The sequence below is a fragment of the Pezoporus occidentalis genome, unplaced genomic scaffold (assembly GCF_034315485.1).
Source record: "Pezoporus occidentalis ecotype Australia unplaced genomic scaffold, CSIRO_AGI_Poc_V1 ctg35, whole genome shotgun sequence".
NCBI classification, from domain to species: domain Eukaryota; kingdom Metazoa; phylum Chordata; class Aves; order Psittaciformes; family Psittacidae; genus Pezoporus; species Pezoporus occidentalis.
Window position 1 is genome coordinate 2,497,492 of NW_026915483.1, and position 17,266 is coordinate 2,514,757.

Sequence of the window (17,266 nt, forward strand, 5' to 3'; positions counted from 1 at the left end):
CACTCTTGCAAATACTGGCCATCAGACAGGATGTTTTTAAAGAGTTAAAGTTCCCAAAAGCGAGTCTTTTGCTCAAGGATGCTACTGGATCACAACCTGTGAATGACCAGCAGCTCCAGTTATTGCCCTTCACAGTTATTTCTGATCATGCAGAGCCTCCTGTCTCCCACCACAGCTCCTCTGCATTTCATGTAAGTCACTGAAAGACTGGAAATTCAAAGAAAACAACTGCAGGCAGAAATGACTATTTTATTGTATAAGAGTATGCTAGCAGTTAGGACAAACTATCACATTAGAAGTACGTGTTTGCATGCAGTAATGTGAACCACAAAAGAGATTAATTAACGATGCAAAACTAAAATAGATTAATTAAAGTACACTAAACTAGGCATCACTTCCTCCACAACCTGCTTGATTTCAATCTGACTCGCTCTATAAAAGTGCTTTACTTTGGGTTTATGGTTTGCCCTTTTGTGTCCTCCTCTAAAAGACACTATCACAGCGCAGCCCAAGAAACGCTATCTATACCAGCAAGGACTGGGCACTTTATGACAATATTTATTTAAAAGGAGAGAATAGCTGCATGCTTATTGATTTTGAGATGGGCTTTCAAAACACACGGAGGGGATTAGTGCTCAGCTCATCCTAATGCCTGAACTCATGTAGCTTCTTCAATTAACCTGCAGAAGTAATTTAGTGATGTGTCCCATGGATCCCAAAAGCAAATAGAGGGCACTTGCAATGGGCTCAGATGAGATTCGGGCAACAGAAACACATGCAGGCAGATGCCAGTGGCCAAACCCAAGAGAAAACAGCTACTGAGCCCTGAATCCTTTGCCGATTTGCCTACATTATGATGCTATCACAGTAACACCTCAAAGTCCCAGCTGAGATGCAGAGCTGACATGTTAAATACCAGAAAGATACAGAAAGAAGACTGTCTGGATGCCAAAGCGCTTGCTGCTGTCTAGAGAGAGGGGACAAACTGAAAGAAACCACCCTGATGGTTGGGGAGATAAAGGACCAAACCTGCCCTGTGGCCTTTAGCCACGGTTTTGCTCTCAACTTCAGCACAAGCTGCAGCAATGTCCGACGTGAAAAGGAATCTGAACACCAGGGAGAAATCTAAGTTGCTCTCTGGAGCTGCAGGCTGTAAATCTAGGGATGTGCCACACTTCTCAGATGTGGAGCATGACTACATTCACACTCTACTATCACTCTGGATGCTCTTTCAGACTGTATCGATTACCTTGGGATGCCCTCTGTTGCCTTGTGTGCCCTCAGGCCAGTGAATGGATAAAGAGGCAGAGAAATTGTTTCCACACTTTTTATTAGAAAGAGACTTTCTCTGCATTCATCTGCACTTTATAACCCATGGCACTCTGCCACAGATTTGTGATAAGCATAGAAGCTGCTCTTCCTTACAGTTTAGCTTCTTTAATGTGAAATAGGGATACAACAGTCCAGTTCCAGATCCAGCCAGAAGATTTTTCTTTCAAAAGCAATTTTAAGGCATTTCCTTGGGGCAGTGGAAATATGAAATACAGCAGTCTCCAACTTTAAAGTAGGCTTTGTTTTACTTTTTTACTGAGTGGTGTGACATATACCAGCCGCCATTATAGACTAGTAAAAGGGAAACTCAATTTTCTGTCACAATGAAGATGACCGATAAAATCTTACACATGGACAACACCCATACAGTTTTATAAAATCTGAGCGGATTCATAAAGCTCTCTTTAAAGGCAATCAGATCCTCATAAAGAACATTCTATAGAGGTATAAATTATCCAGCTTTATCATGGAACGGATATGCTGCACATCAGGACATGCTCTTCAGCGTTGCCTGAACTACCCCTCTTAAAAGGTTAGGGATTGCTCGTCAGTACCATTGGGCTGTTCGGCAATAGCAAGCTGCCTAGCAACACAAAATCTTCACAGCAGAACACAACACACCAAGAAAATGCTAATAGTTAATTAAATTAAAGCAAATATTACTCTGTATTACGCAGAAGCCTGTAAAGCTCAGTTGAAATCATGGTCCTCTCTGAAAAGAGAGAGATTGGATCTCTGCCCTGCAGCCTCAATAGAGAAGACAAAGTTGGAGGTGGGAGAAAAAACACTGCTTAGAAGAAGAGGCAACATGGCTATTGAGTGCAAATGCCATTAGTCCTGTGCATCTTGACATTCTTTTCTTGAATGCAAATGCATGCAAGCCTTAGGAGCAGATTAGCTAGAGAAGCAGACCAGGAAAGAGAATAAGAAGAAAGATGGTGAAGCAGAGCAGAGGCATGGGAGGGTCATACCCATGGGCAGCAACAAGCTAAACATGCTTAGCATTTGTTGGCAGTGAGAAATGACGACACCACACAAAGTCCACTAGAAACCGGCCTGGTACCAAATAAAAAGGAAGGTGCTGCAAAATAGGAGAGGGGTGGCTACTGGCCAATACAGGGATCACCACAGCAGTTAGGGCAGGCAGTGGGGCATAGCTGCTTACCCTGGAGCACTCTCAGTGAGAGCAGCAACTTCTGAGCCCTATCGAAAGGTCCTGACTGTACCTATCAGACCAGCTTTATTAGCAGCATGCTTAGAAGAGCCAAAATGCTTTCAAGAACTGGTAAGAGAGGTTTCTACAATGTATGCCAAGGAGGCAAAAATAATACCATGTTTTGCTTCTGTCTGGAAATGTGGAAACACTGTCCAAATCAGGGAGGAAAGGCCTCTGGGAATATTTGAATTAGAACTCCTGATTAAGGAAAACACTTTATCATGCTTAAAAAGCTTTGCTGCATTAAGGCCCAAATCAAGAAAGGTACAGATGTAAGGTAATTAAAGGAAGAGGATTAAAGGGTCAGATTCTTTCATCGTTAAGAAAAAAGGATGCACAGAGTTCACCATTTTGCAGCGTATGCAGAAGACAGAGGTCACTAGTCTGGGCGGCCCAATGATTTCTCTTCCCAGTTTTAATCCTCCCTGCTGTGTGGGGTTATCAGGGCTCTCTTGTGCTTGGTACTTGGAGGTCCACATCAGAGTAAAAGACACATTTGCTTCACAAGCAACTGCAGGATTTACTTAATATTTACTAAAAAAATATTACAAGTTTTATGCCATGGTTTTACTGTAGTCATCAGAAAACAAACCTACTGGTTTGGGGTTTTTTACCCACAGGCCACAGTTGGAATTAAAATAAAACTGCAACAAACAGGAAAATTATCTTACATAACAAAAGCAATACCGCAATTTAGGTTAGTCCATTTGCAAACTTGCGGTCTTAATAATAGGTAACAAAATGGTTCTCTTCTGGTGGCAGCAATAACTCGACGGAAAAGAAATCTGTACTTCTGCCATTTTTAAGCTATTTTTAGATACATGTTTTTTGAGGATCGGATGTATCAAATAAATGTCTTTCTAAAAGCCTACAAGCGTACATACTGTTCGCCTATAACACCAGCCAGTGCAGTCCTTGCTTGAGGGCAGTGGCAGTTCAGGCTACCTGCTCTGCATCTGCCTGCATCCTCTCGCCTCAGTACTGCACTACAGGCCACAGTGACAAGCAGGAGGACAGCAGTGCCATGGGCAAAACTTCAACCAGAAGCATGGCTTGTGTAACAGTGCTGTCTGCAGAGAGCACTTTTCTGCATTTCAGAACAAGACTAGCATTAATAGTGCTTAAAGGACTCACAAAGGTTCAGTCTCAGAACAGCAAAAGGCAGAGAGAGGCAGCACAGAACAGGTTTTCAGCCAAGCCTTGGCCTGACACAGGCAGCACTTTCCATCCTTCTCTGCTATCTACATGTTACTATACTTCAACTCTGATTGACTGAGATATGATTCTTGCAATAACAGAGTAGAACTGCATCATCGACAGGATGCTGATTCATTTGAAATGGCAAAGGAGGGACTGGAGAATAAGATAAGTTCTGAAATTCTTACCTTCCATGCAATCAAGAACTGCTACACCTAAATTCTACTCCTACCTACTCTTTTCCTTTAATGTCTTATTTTCTTGTCAGGGAAGATGTAACAGATATGAATTCAGGGATTTATGCCTAAAGTCACTATTGAAACACCCATGTTGACTCATTTTACATCTATCTCTAGGCATTGAATTTTCAGCAATAGGCCCGGCATTGGACAAAACTAAAAATTAACAATGAAAAAATATTCAAAAACATATGCAGGAGGGTAGCACTTGCATCAGAAATAGATTTGTTACAAAAAGGTTTAATCAGAGAAACAGAATAGGATACAATAAACATACAGAAACCACATTTCACAATGATGAAGTAGGCATGTGGCTTGCTGAACCCAGCTCCCTTAAGTACTGCTGCAAGCCACAGATGTGAGGTGGCAGGAAGATGCTGAAGTTGCCCTTATACAGCTTAAGGATTGCCCTGGAACTAATGTGTCATTACCGAGACAGATTACGGTTACAAGTCCAGCTCTGAGTACCAAAGAGATGCCACATCCAGGTCACCCAACCCAATACATTGATACAAAGCAGTTTCATCTCCAGGGTGCAACAAGTAGTCAGAAGCAGTGGCAACCACAGGTAAAAGATTCTGGCAAGAGAAAAATGAGGAAAAGCTCCCCTTTTTTATAGGTATTTGTACACCATTAGGAGAAAAGGAAAACAGAATACCAAAGTTTGCTGATAATTTAAAAGCTGAAGATTATAAGTTTGCTTTATCTGTGGCTGTGACACTAAAGAAAAATACTGATGAGTATTCAAAATATGCCTTTTAAATAGAATAAAAAATAAAAATGCAAGCCTGTTACAGAAGTATTTGCAAACAGTATTTGCCAAGAAAAACAGAACAAAATCAAACCCCACACCCAAGACGCAAGACTCCCTAACTGGAAATATCATAGGCCCCCGGGAATCCCCTCCTGGGAAGCTTTGTTGGTTATAGCTATCATGAAGTCCTCACAATTTCCCACTGTACATATGAATGCAAATAAGTCCAGCGGGTGCACTAACAAAGGACATCACACCAGCCCAAGCGATGCCGTCGCCTTACACAGCGCTGATGTGTGTGTGCCATTCCAACCGCCTTCCTTCAGAAGGCTGTTATTGAATGAGAACAAGAATTCTCAGCATGGGCTTTGCAAACCAGCATCGAGGAGCTGCATCTTTACTACTCAGGACAAAGTCTTCTTGGTAAAGCACAGCTGAAAGTTTCAATCAAAGCATGGGAAAAAGCTTCACTGTGCAAGAGGCTGGGATGTACTGAATAGAAAAGGCTGGGGAATAACAAATAACTAAACCAGCATAAACAAAAGGATGACTTCAGCTTCTGCAGACAGCGTTTCACCAGTTAGATAAGGCAAAATGACTGGGCTTTATTTTAACTTATTTGGTCTCTAACCAGAGAACTATAAATCTAAATCCCTAGCCAACATGAAATAAGTTGGTGTTTCCAAGTTTATTGTGCTTCTCACTAAAGAAAATTAAAACACCAGGAAGGACCGAGGCACTTGAGCAAAACTCCTCAAGATAATGAATGCAGTGTTCAGCACAGAAGGTAAGTTGCCAAATAAGGTTATCAAAACCAATGGATAAAGACAATTTTAAAGACACATCTGGACATAGTTATGACAGGAGCCGTTTGCAGCACATGCGGCTAAAGTTTTAACGAAATGTTCTTAAGAGAAACTTGCTATGCCTAGTCAGTACAGAAAAGGCCACAATTCCTTTACAAGTAATACATCACTGAAGCCAAAAGCGCCCCCTTAGGAAACACTTGGGCTAAGGAGGCACGGGAAGAGGATCAGGCAGCGACTGCGTGCTGCAGTTGCAAGCGCATCCCTTGGCATCAGGGAAAATAAAAGAATATTTCCCCCTTTATTAGGGAGGTATTTACTCACCCCAAGGAGTCTGTTTCTCTCAGACAAGGACTTAGCATCAACTGAGCGGGCAGGAGGGAGACAGAGTGAAGGACATATATACATATTCATCCTGACACCAACTCGCACGCCAAGGGAATGGAATTAAGAAGAAAGAGAAAGGAAGATCATATCAGAAAAACAAGTTGAAGGAAATTACTGGCCACCACCACTTATCAATGTGCAACAGCTCTTCCCACCCTCAAGGACTGAAATCCCAAACCATTTGCTCTGGGAGTCAGAAGCAAAGCTATCCCCAGAGTACAAATGCCATGATCCAGGTCTGAATTTCACATGTACCTGTTGAGGAGGGGAGCACAGTCTGCTCAGCCCCTTCAGGAGGGTCACAGCTTTTCCCAAGGGTTTTGTAGTGTTTGTGGGGTGCCTCTGTCAAGTTTTGCAGAACAAACCCATCTCTTTCTCAGATCTTCCCACAGGTACCCACAACTTAAGATTTTGGCCATGGTAGAGATGGTCTTGAATCTATCAGGCAGCTTGAGCTCCCCTTCCACTTTTTTTTCCCCCTTAAATGAGTGCTTGGGAAATCGTTGTTGTCTGAGTACCCTTATAAATCATGTATTACCATTTTTCACAGAGGACTGCAATAAATCAACCCCCTCTTTCAGAGGTAGAGAGCAGAGCAGCACTCCAAACCATACAAAAAGACCATAGATCCAAATATACCTGTGAACTGCAGCAGAAAATTTACATTCACCAGGAACATTTTTCACTTCGGGCAATGAGAAATCCATATGCCCTTTCCATGGGTGTCCTGGGGAACGGGATGTGTGAGTACAGCAGCCAGACTATTCTTTGGGGGAAATTCTAGGGGACATTTCTCATTAAAAAGACATTCCTGTAAATAAAGCAGACTACTGTATATCATCTCCCACCCAAGGCAGACGCTTTAACGCAAGCCTGAGAGGCAGGACTGCTCAGGCTCAGAATGTGAGTTAAGTCCTGGGAAGGGATCTGGAAAATGCCACCGCTGACAGCAAGAGGGGAGTGAGGGGAGGTGGAGGAAGCTGACTTTAAATCACAGAAACAGCAGACTACATGTAGACTACATCATGCTGCGGCAGGAGAAAGTGAGGGACATTGGTGGTCAATCTTCATCATCGTTAAATACTAGTTTAAGTCTCAAATGCATTCGTACCTGAAGCAGAGCTTTTCTCGACTTGTGGTGCCAGCTGCACACACAGAAGTTTGGAGTCAGTAACAGGGTACTCACAGTCCTACTTATTGCACATTTATTCAAGTTAACAATCTTTTCTCTCCACTTCAGGGCACCATTCCCCCCCCACAGACAGACATCCTCCTAGCTGGAAGGTGACCTCAGTAGGCTCAGCTGGAGTTAGCTGGTCTTAAAAAGAGAACATTACCTTATTAAAATCACCAGAAGTTTATCCCTGTGGCTTTCAATAATCAGTCCAGAAGACACTTTAGGCCCTAATGCTACCCTTCTTAATCCTGTTTAGCCACATTCTTCCTTTGCAATTGAAATCCTTCTTCCACACAGGAGCAGCAGAGCCAGAGATGAATCCCCCTACTTTCAGCCACTTAAATACAAGGCATTTAGTGTAAAATAGCAATCTGTGCTCCTGCTTTAGTCAGGCACTGCAGAAAGAAATCTTGCATCCATGGCTTTTAAAAGACAATGAATCCCACTATGGAAACACCTCTTTCCTGCCATTGCTTACAGAAGATGCAGGGAGTTTATCATTGCAGTACTGTAACACGTAGTTAAAATACCCCCCAAAATATTTATACGCCTACTAAAATTTAGCATTTACTCAGTTGCTTTGTTAATCCAAGTCCTAAAAAACAAAGATGTAAATCACTTCATCAGCACAACCCCCCAAAGGCCAAGTGACTCCATTTTATTCCAGAAGAACAGTTTGTACAAATCTAATTAGACAAGTCACGAGTTCTACAGCAAAGCCCTGATTCATCTGTGAAACAAATTCAGACCAGTGTCATCAAAAAAGTTGCAAAAGCTTCTGAATAAGGAGAACATAATGACAGCATCAGGGAACAAACTTCTTTGACTTACAAACCAGATTCTTTCATTAACTCCCATAAGGCGACCAGTGGAATCAGCCTGACCTCAAAAATCAAATTTTGCCTTGTAGATGCAAGTTAATAAAACAAAAGAATTCATCAATAGAAGCACTGAGAACAGGCATCCACAAAGCATTAGTGGCAGTATATAAACCATATGGTCACAAGCAAAAATATGACAGACAAGTGACACAAAACTAAGTGACACAAAGAGAAAGCCTGGAGAATCCTGATACCACATTTCAAGCTGAGACTACTCCATGCATGTTAGGAGGTCTGTACAGAAAAAGATGAACACTTGAAAGAAAGTAAAGCACTGCAGTTTTCCAATACTTCCTCTAGCAACCCCATAGATGGGGTTACTCAACACTTTGCATTATTTCATTCACACACAGGAACCAAGAAAATACCATTCTATTAAGTTAGCTTTCTGTCTGCTGCTGCAGCAGGAAGGGAGGAAACTTCAGTCTTCGATGCTCCAGTTGTTCAAAGATTTAATAGCTTCCATTAGCAGCACAGTGACTGCTTAAGTTCAAATGAACTTAATAAATAAATAAAAATTCGTGTAATATCAAAGGTTTCAGATTGGGAATTCAAATACATGGTTACTGCGCATGTTCCTAAGAGAAGAGTCACATAGCGGAAATCTGGCATGTCTCCAAACTGTTTGCTTCTCAAAGACCACAGGATTACTAGAACAGTCTGTGGTGTGTCCCTACAGCGCTTAAGGCATTCCTCAGGAGCAGTGAGTTAGGCTCAGGCTAGGCCAACCCAGGTCCAAAGAAAAGGCATTACCTTGTGCCATACAAACCCTGTTCTAGGTAAGCAACTGGCCTTTGCCTCCCTGCTTAACTCTGGACTGTCTCAACTACACTGCCTTCAGCATCTGAATCAGCAACCTTTTTTTCCACTGCTTTCCATTTATATTGTCATACTTAAGTCTAAAATTAAACATGCACTATTTACTTTCTGCGGTACCTCCAGCATTACTTAACAGTTATTACAAGTAGCAGAGAAAAAGAGATGTGCCTAAGGTGACCTAAGTAGAAAGCTTGGGTATGGCCTTCTGTTTATTCACTTTCACTAGTAACTAACTAAAAATAAAACTGCAGTGAAACAAATTTAAAATGCCTAGTACATGGGTGAGTTTAGCTTATGCACTGCCATCAAGTGCTTTGGGGGTTTGGGTTTTAAGTTTAAAACAACATCAACCATGGATTAGCATTAAAACATTTCCAAAATAACAATATGAGATAAAGTCTAACTGAAAAATATTAGTAATAAACACTAAGCTTTTGCTTAATTGCTCAACACAGCAGCTTCTTGCAGAGCTGTTTGCAGGCACTCCCTACCAACACCAGTCCGTAACCTCGAATATTAAGGTATTAAAACTTAGTCAGACTCAGTTCTTCCCCCAGTTTGGATCCCATTTGTGGACTCCCGGTGTCAGCACTGCTTCTTTTCCCACCACATACCATCAGCTCCACCAGGCTGGAAACCCCCTTTCCTCAAGTGAGCATCCACACTGCTCCAGAGGACAAATCTGGGCATTTGCTTCTGCTTAATGCTATGTGCAAGTGAACATTTCTATTGATTCACAGTTGGTTTTGTTCCCTTTATAGTCAGGAATCAGTTTTTAGATACAGCCTGAGGATGAGTTTGCAGTAAATATGTACTCTTATAGATACTTGGCTGGTAGGGTTATATTACACCAGAATAGTCCCAGCCTGCTCATGATCTAACCACCCTTTCACAATTAGTGGTAAGGTTTTAATGAAAGAAAAGGAAGGAGACTATGTCCATTCTTCTTAGAGGCACTAAGAATATTAAAGCATTAAAAATAACTACATAACACAACAACTTCTAGCAGCAATAGCTCTCTTGTAAAGGTAGCAGACATACCTGACAGCAAGCAAATCATATTCTCAAAACTGCTAAATGACTGTGCTTTTTGCCCCCATAACTGTATGATTACCAACTTCTATAGATCTTACAGCACCCACCCAGTTAAACTGAAACATAAGCACACATGGCCACTACAGAACAATAACCAGCAGTGGTTGGGTACAATTACAGGGAGTTTCCCAAGAGCACAGTTCACCTCAGGATAGAGTATTCAACCCAGCCCTGCATTGTGCTTCAGCCTTTTGAGACAAAGGAAAACTTCAGCTGAGAAAAGCAGAGTCTCTGCAGTCTTCATAACAAGTTACACAGAGATAATCATGTACTGCAGATAGCCTACAGTGACTTACGGCAATATCATGGCAACGACCCCCAGTCCATCCCACCTGTGAAGATTTAGAGTTGCATGCACTCAGATGGTTCACAAACACCTGTCCTGAACTATCTGGGTTTCTTTTAAGATCAGTGGAAAAGACTGTTCTTAGCTGATTTTCCTACCCTACCACTGTAATCTGCCTGTGTTTCACACCTTCAGTGTATTTAGCACTAACAAACCATTCAGATACCCTTCTGTTCAGCAGATAGACCAAGTTTTCTATCTGACTTCAAAGATTACTACCTTGCCTTCCAGAGATGTCACGTCATCTGCATTCCCCAGTGAACAGAGGGAATAATCCACACTTGCAGAAAGCAGCATTGAAAATACCTTTCACTCACTGCAAAAATTCAGTATGTAGCAGCTAACTTAATACCTAGCATAGTAACTGCTTAGAAACAAATCCCCAGCCCAGGCTTTTCCACTGCTAGGAGCTCTCCAAATAAATGGAAGTCCTCCTCCTCGCAGAGCTGGAACAGGAGGCAAGGTTCAATAAACCTCAGTCAGGGACTTCATACAAGATAATAGGCATAAAACAACATAGCTTTGCCTGGTAACACCTTGCCACAAGGTCATACAGCAGAAAAAGTGGAATAGATTCTAATCACAGTAGAGGAGATAGATTTATTTCTGTGAGATCTTGTGAAATGTGGTCATGAACAAAGCATATCAGCTTGGCCAAGTCGTTAGATTGAGCATTCACTACAAAATAATTGAGGTTTTACTTCAAAACTGCTCCTTTGAAGCAAATATAGCAAAAAAGTTCACACATTTGAGTGAGAACCAGATGAACAAGGAATAAAATATTTGTGTTGAAAGCTTTGGGTACAATATTGCAACAGAAATAAAAATATTTAGATTTTATATTGCAAACATCCAAAATTCTGGGGACAAAAGGGAGAGAGAAGCTAATTTCCAAAGGACACCACAACTGATGACTGAAGTGTCCATTGCAAAGTCATAAAACCCCAGCATGCGCTTGGCCAGAAGTGCCCAGCCATGCTCGTTTTTATTTGTCAAATATAGTCTGGAATTAACTACGGTTCTCAAGTTTCTGCCAAGGTTTATTCAAAACCTGAACTTCAAATGTAATGAAAGAAGGTTGAAAGAAGAGATCTGACAACGACCTTTCAGGTTTTATTCAAGTAGGGCTTTAATTATGGAGGAAAGTGGACCTGGACATCTCTCATCACTTTAATATGGTGTCTTCGAGTGTGACTACATTGTTTAATTCCTTTGAACCAAATTGAAATGTTTATTTTGTAACATCACTCAGAAGACTTAAACAGAATTGGTGTTTTGTCGCACAAAGAAAGGAACACATTAATCAGAAACCAAATCTAATCCAAAACAACTCAAGATCAATCCCCTCTTGAAATTTTGGCTTTTAAACAAAGAAATGGAGATCTTCCTTTAACAGGTCTTCTCTCTTATTAAGTGCCTTTTCCCCTTCTGTCCCTATAGACCTTTTCCATGTTCCACTATTTAAAACTTGCCCTTGTTAAGCATTTTGAAGTTAGCATCTTAGAGATACTTGGAACAAATACAGTAGAACACTTCTATTTGACCCAGAGTCACTGGTTTAATGCTGCATATGCCAATCTGCCTTACTCAAGACAGCCTCTTCAAATTATACAGAAAGACCCAAGGACTATGAACACTAGGAGAAAGCCTTCCAAAGCCCTCACTCTCTGAATACAGGAGAAATTATGTGTGAATGGAAGATTGGCAGGGGAGAAAACAGAGCTTTTAGCTTTCCTTTACCCATACTTGAACACTGTAACCTGCAAAACAACTAGAACTAAGTTTCACTACATGCAGTGCTTAGAAAAGAGCTTGGGTGAGCAGCAGAGCTCTTCCTCTTGGTTAAATGTTTCATACTGTGGTGGTGGCACCTTGAACCAGCCCACCAGTGCCTGCTCTTGGTGTCTTGACTCAGACTTGAGTGGTTCTCTAATTAATCTAATTGAGGCTTTCTTCTCCTGAATTATATGCCTTCCTGAAGACTTTTCCATGCACCTCTAGTGTCCGCTCTCCTAAGTATCCCTCCTATTCTTCACTCGCCTGGCTTCATCACTGGCACCTCTTCAGTCCTATATATGTTCTTCCCATCTCCCATTGAATTAATCACTCCCCTTATGTCTGAGAAGAGCTGTGCTTTCATTATTTCATTTTTAGTTGTTTCTTTCCTATAAAATTAGTACCTTATTCTTCTCCAATCCATTTTCCTCCTCCCCCATTGGCGGGAAAATAAAAATGAAGGCAAATCCCCAATGAAACTCATTTTCATTACCGTTGCACTTCTATAATGATTGCAGCTTTCACTCCATTGCTCTAATGAGAGAGGCAAGAATTCTTTAGCCAGCAGATGGGTTAGGTGATCCTCAGGTTTCCTCACTTTATTAGCAGGATTCTATAAAGGAAGAATGGAGTCCTTCTTGCTCATCTAATATTGCCCAGGACATTGAAATCAGTTTCTTTTCCCCTGTAGCAATTGCCCCCATAGGTTTTGGATGAGCCATCCTTGCAAGGTTGGATAGTACTGAGCATCCCTGAGCTGTGCAATCAAACATCCTCTCTGCTGCTGGAAAAATGACCATGATTCTCTGTGCATGGCCCAGACCACAGCCTGGATGCAGAAGAAACGGCAATGTCACCGAACGCTTTCTTGCTTCACAGAGCTGAGCTCCTTCACACCTCAGAGTTGTCCTGCTGGCTGGTCCCCTACTTTCACATTGGACCTGTGATAATGAAAATAAGGTATGTGTGTGGGAAGCCTGTTTTCACCATCTGGCAGGCTCAAATGATAATGTTTCCATGGTTATTTCTCACCACAGTTTCTCTATGAAATATCTTGTGCTTTCTCTCATTGACACCTCAGGTGGACACTCCAGCCAGCAATGTTCCCTCCAACATTCAATTATCAAAGTCATTTACACAAAGCCTCACCTGGGTTTTCTTTGTAAGAAAAATCATATGCTTGATTAAGTCAACAAATCCAAGGGATGCTGCAGCTCCTCATTCATCTAAGGCTCAGAACCAATACTGGTTATAAACCAGTAAGTGAAATTGGAGATATGTTCATGTCATTACACTGCTGGTGTCATCACCAACAGTGTAGAAGGCTCTGGACTAAGCTCTGGACCAAGCCTTCAAATGAGACAAACTGCTGTCATGATGCTCAAAACAACTAGATCCTCCATTTCATTGTGATCCAGTGCTAACTTCTCCAAAATATCTGCATTTTGCTTATTAAAAATATTGAACATAAGCAACCACTGCATGAAGAGCTTGTTCAGCTGTTGGAGAACCATTTTAGGACATGGGTGATTTCAGAGGAGTAGATTAGGAGTATGGGTACTTTGTGTTTAATGGGGAGGTGCATCTGCCCTAAGGGTTTCTTCACCTCAAACTCCAGGCAAAAACTCCTGTGCCCTCTAGCTGAACACTTCAACATAGGGCTGCTGCTTTGAAGAAGAGCAGGACAGCACACCAGAGAATCCACAGTGGATTCTTCTCAAATGTAAATCAGAGCAATTTAGAGCATAGTTTACATTTTTATTCGGTCATTTCTAACTATGACCATATTTCTTGTCATATGTTTTACTTTACGCAAATTGCATTTGTAACCTGGTCAGGTCAGTGCTTTTGTGGAGCAATGCAGACTGACCTCAAGCCCCATTCTGGGGGGATATGCAGAGTTGTGTGATTGATGATACTCCAGTACAGTTTATTGTCTGAAGAGACCTATCTGGAGCATGTGCTTCAACTATACAACATATAAATAGCTGTATCTGACAAGGTACAAGGGTCTTTTGTAGACCCTTTGCTCCTTAATTAACATTACAGAATATCAACATGATATTCTTTAAAACCACATGTCTTTACAACCCTAGTGTCAGGGAAGAAAGTGACTCGGAGACAATAACTTCACAGAAAAGTCAAAGTATTTGTTCTAAGCCAAAAGAAAATAAACATCCAAGATGGGATTAAAACTCCAGAGGATACTGCTCTCTCATGGGTGATATGCATATGTATATGATTTATTGGAAACATTTCATCAAATATTATAGAACACCTTGTTACTTTGAGATGTTATAATCATGTGCTTTTCAGTTTATGACAAATAGTTGTAGTTTCCACTGCACAAAGCCTGTAAACATGTAAGTTGTTATAACCAGGAAAAGACACCATTTTCTACATGGTTGGTTCCTTCTTTAAAAGAATAGGCCCTATGTTCAACACTATCCCCAGCCTGATCTCCAGTGTAACCGTCAGACCCTGGCACTACACTGCACTGATCAGTACTTTATTTTTTATGCACCCATATGATGCTCTTGAAGCACTTTTGTTTTTCAAGCAGTTCAAGAGATTACTTTTAATGGAGATGTTAATCACAGGCAGCATTTCACACTGATTGATGAAATAGCGAGATCATTTTGTGTTCTTCACTGAAGTATCTGAAAGCCTCTAAAAGCACATCTTGCATCATGAAATGCACTTGGAACAGCTACTTTATCTGTACAAATCACCAGGAAAATGTTAATGCATCTACTCTCCGAGGAAGAAAGGAAAACAGACTCAAATGTTTGCTCCGCTCTAAATAATTAAGCGTATCCAGCAGAATTGGGAGACTGGCATTGCAGATGTTTCTCAGTGTAGTTAGTGCAGCCAATGGGCTGCAGATTTCCCTGCTTTCATGGTTCTCCAGCTGCTTTCAGCAGCTTCACATTCCATTAATGGGGGACAGTCAATTCTGTCAACTGCACTGCCTTGAAACATGATGCAAAGGGAAAAAAACAACTTCTAACTGAACGTATTTCGCTGTGTGAATAACAGAAATTCTGCAGTGAGCAGTGGCAAGCCTTTCTCTGCTGAAAGCTCCTGCAAACCCACGCAGCAAAGCCAAAGCCTGACATCAGTCGTATCTCTCACTGGAGCTGAACCGGAGTATAAAATAGGACAGAATTTGATTAGATACACACACATTTCCTTTTTACATGGACAAGTCTTGCTTAAATTTGTATCAGCACAACCCAGCAACTGCACCAACAGAAGTATGTATCTCTTCTGGCATATGTACAGAGATTTATACATAAAGCTACACATAACTAAACAGGCTTATCACCAGAGGCACAAAAACAACACATGCAAGATCTACAGTGTATGTAACATTACATCCCAATTTGTTTTCTGAGCAGAGACATATTTTAAAAACATGTGCAAGGCACATTTAGAAGCACTTCAACTCCCTGTGCATTAAGGATCACACCACTTTGTCAACCACAGTATAGCATGCACACAGGCTACTAAGATTTTACCATTAAACTACTTGTACCGCATCTAATGACTCCACCTAAAAGCCATTGTTAGAGGCTACAAAAAAATCTCCATAGTACTCACAAGCCAGGAAGTACCCTTGGTTATTCTGCTGTGGCAACATTAGAACTCTTGACTACTGTGCACCAAGCTCTCCTGGGATGAATCCTGCCTAGGAAAAGCAAGCCCTTGTCACCAGTTCTGTTGGCTTTACTTCATTACTCGGAAAAACAGGTTTGCTAGCAGCAGGCAGTCCTTATCGGTGTGGACTGTCAAGGATAAAAAGCCCTTTGCTTCTTGCAACATAGCTGGATATAGAAGTGTAAACCAACTTCAGGGACCCAGTAAGAGCTTGTAGGAGGACCCAGAGTCTCTCAGAGCTTGCTAGAGTGACAGCAGATGCTTGCTGTTCCCCAGTGGCTGGCTATTCTGCATCTACTTCAACAGCAAAACACTGGAAAGAAGAGGACTGGACCAGACCCCAGTTCCAGATCCCTCAGTGCAGCCAAGATGAATTCTACAACTTATTTTACACTGAAGAACTCCTCTAATTCGTCTCAATAATACAAAGAAGCACAGATAGTTTGTAAGAAGTGAGGTATTCTAAATCTCATGCTTAAGTACAAAAGGATCAGAACAAATATCAACATATTATGGTATGTAAACATTTAGTACCTAGATCATATGCTGTTAAGTACAATCCTGGATAGAGTTACATAAATTGTATTTATCAAATTAACATGACACAAGTCAAATGAGCCATTACAATTTCACTGCCATTTGTCAATCTTAGCGTAGTGGAGTAGATTTAACTGTTGCATTATCAGATTTGAGTCAGGAAGAACCCCAGCCTGGTTAGGAAGACTATCATCTTTTTGCTCTGACTGAAAAAGCATTATTTGAGATATCTGCCCTACACTGAAGAGCATTCATCTAAAACCAATGTTAGAAAGATAGAGGGAAGTGTGCTATGGGAAAGTCACAATGAGATGCATTTGCCTCACAGCTCAGCCAGGGCCCTTCTAAGAAGGTAAAGAGACTACCAGAGTAAGTGTCCTGAATTATTTTGCCCTGAAGTCCACCAAGCTTTCTCCCCCACTATATATAGGTGAATAAGAAAGCAGTAGCATTTACAGTCAGGGTTATACATTGCACAGTTTGCTTCCTGCTTTCATGCAACTTTAGCTGGTAACTTAAGGAGATAGGACCCAGGATCTTGGAAAGGAGTCTGGCTTAGAAGGCTACTTCCTTACTTCATCTACCCTTTGTAAGACTTCCAGCCAACTTAGTTATGACCCTCACTGCAAGTCTCAGGAGGGAAAAGACAAACCAAACATAGGGGGAATGAACTGACAGCAATTTTATAGTCAAGGCCACTCCAAAAAAAAACCCCACAAAAATAAAAGAAGTAGCAATAAAAGAAACAAGCTGGGGTCAATGTGCCCTTGTTGCAAGTAACCCATGCTCCACCGTGCCCTGTAATATTGTTTAGATTCCCAGATGTGACTGTAACCAGAAACAGCCATGAACCATCCTCCCTGAAGTCATGACAAACCTCTTGATGTTCCGGATTTATTGGTGGGTGAGACCAAAGATGGCAAAATAAATACCAAAATCCACCTCCCTAAATAATTTGTTTTTCCACAAGTATGTGAAGAACATAAAAAAGGAAGCTCTTCAAGAAAATGAATCCTTGTCTCCTTATGCTGAGGGCCAAAACAC

At 41.4% G+C, this 17,266-nt stretch overlaps 1 long non-coding RNA gene across 2 annotated transcripts in view; it reads right to left on the reverse strand.

The window, feature by feature from the left end:
- LOC134169652 (uncharacterized) overlaps positions 1–15,947 on the reverse strand; it is a 49,490-nt gene extending 33,543 nt beyond the window's left edge. For both annotated transcript variants that reach the window (XR_009966974.1, XR_009966973.1), the window contains exon 1: positions 15,629–15,947. This is a non-coding gene — a long non-coding RNA (uncharacterized LOC134169652). The remainder of the gene's footprint in view (positions 1–15,628) is intronic.
- Between the last annotated feature and the right edge of the window lie 1,319 nt (positions 15,948–17,266).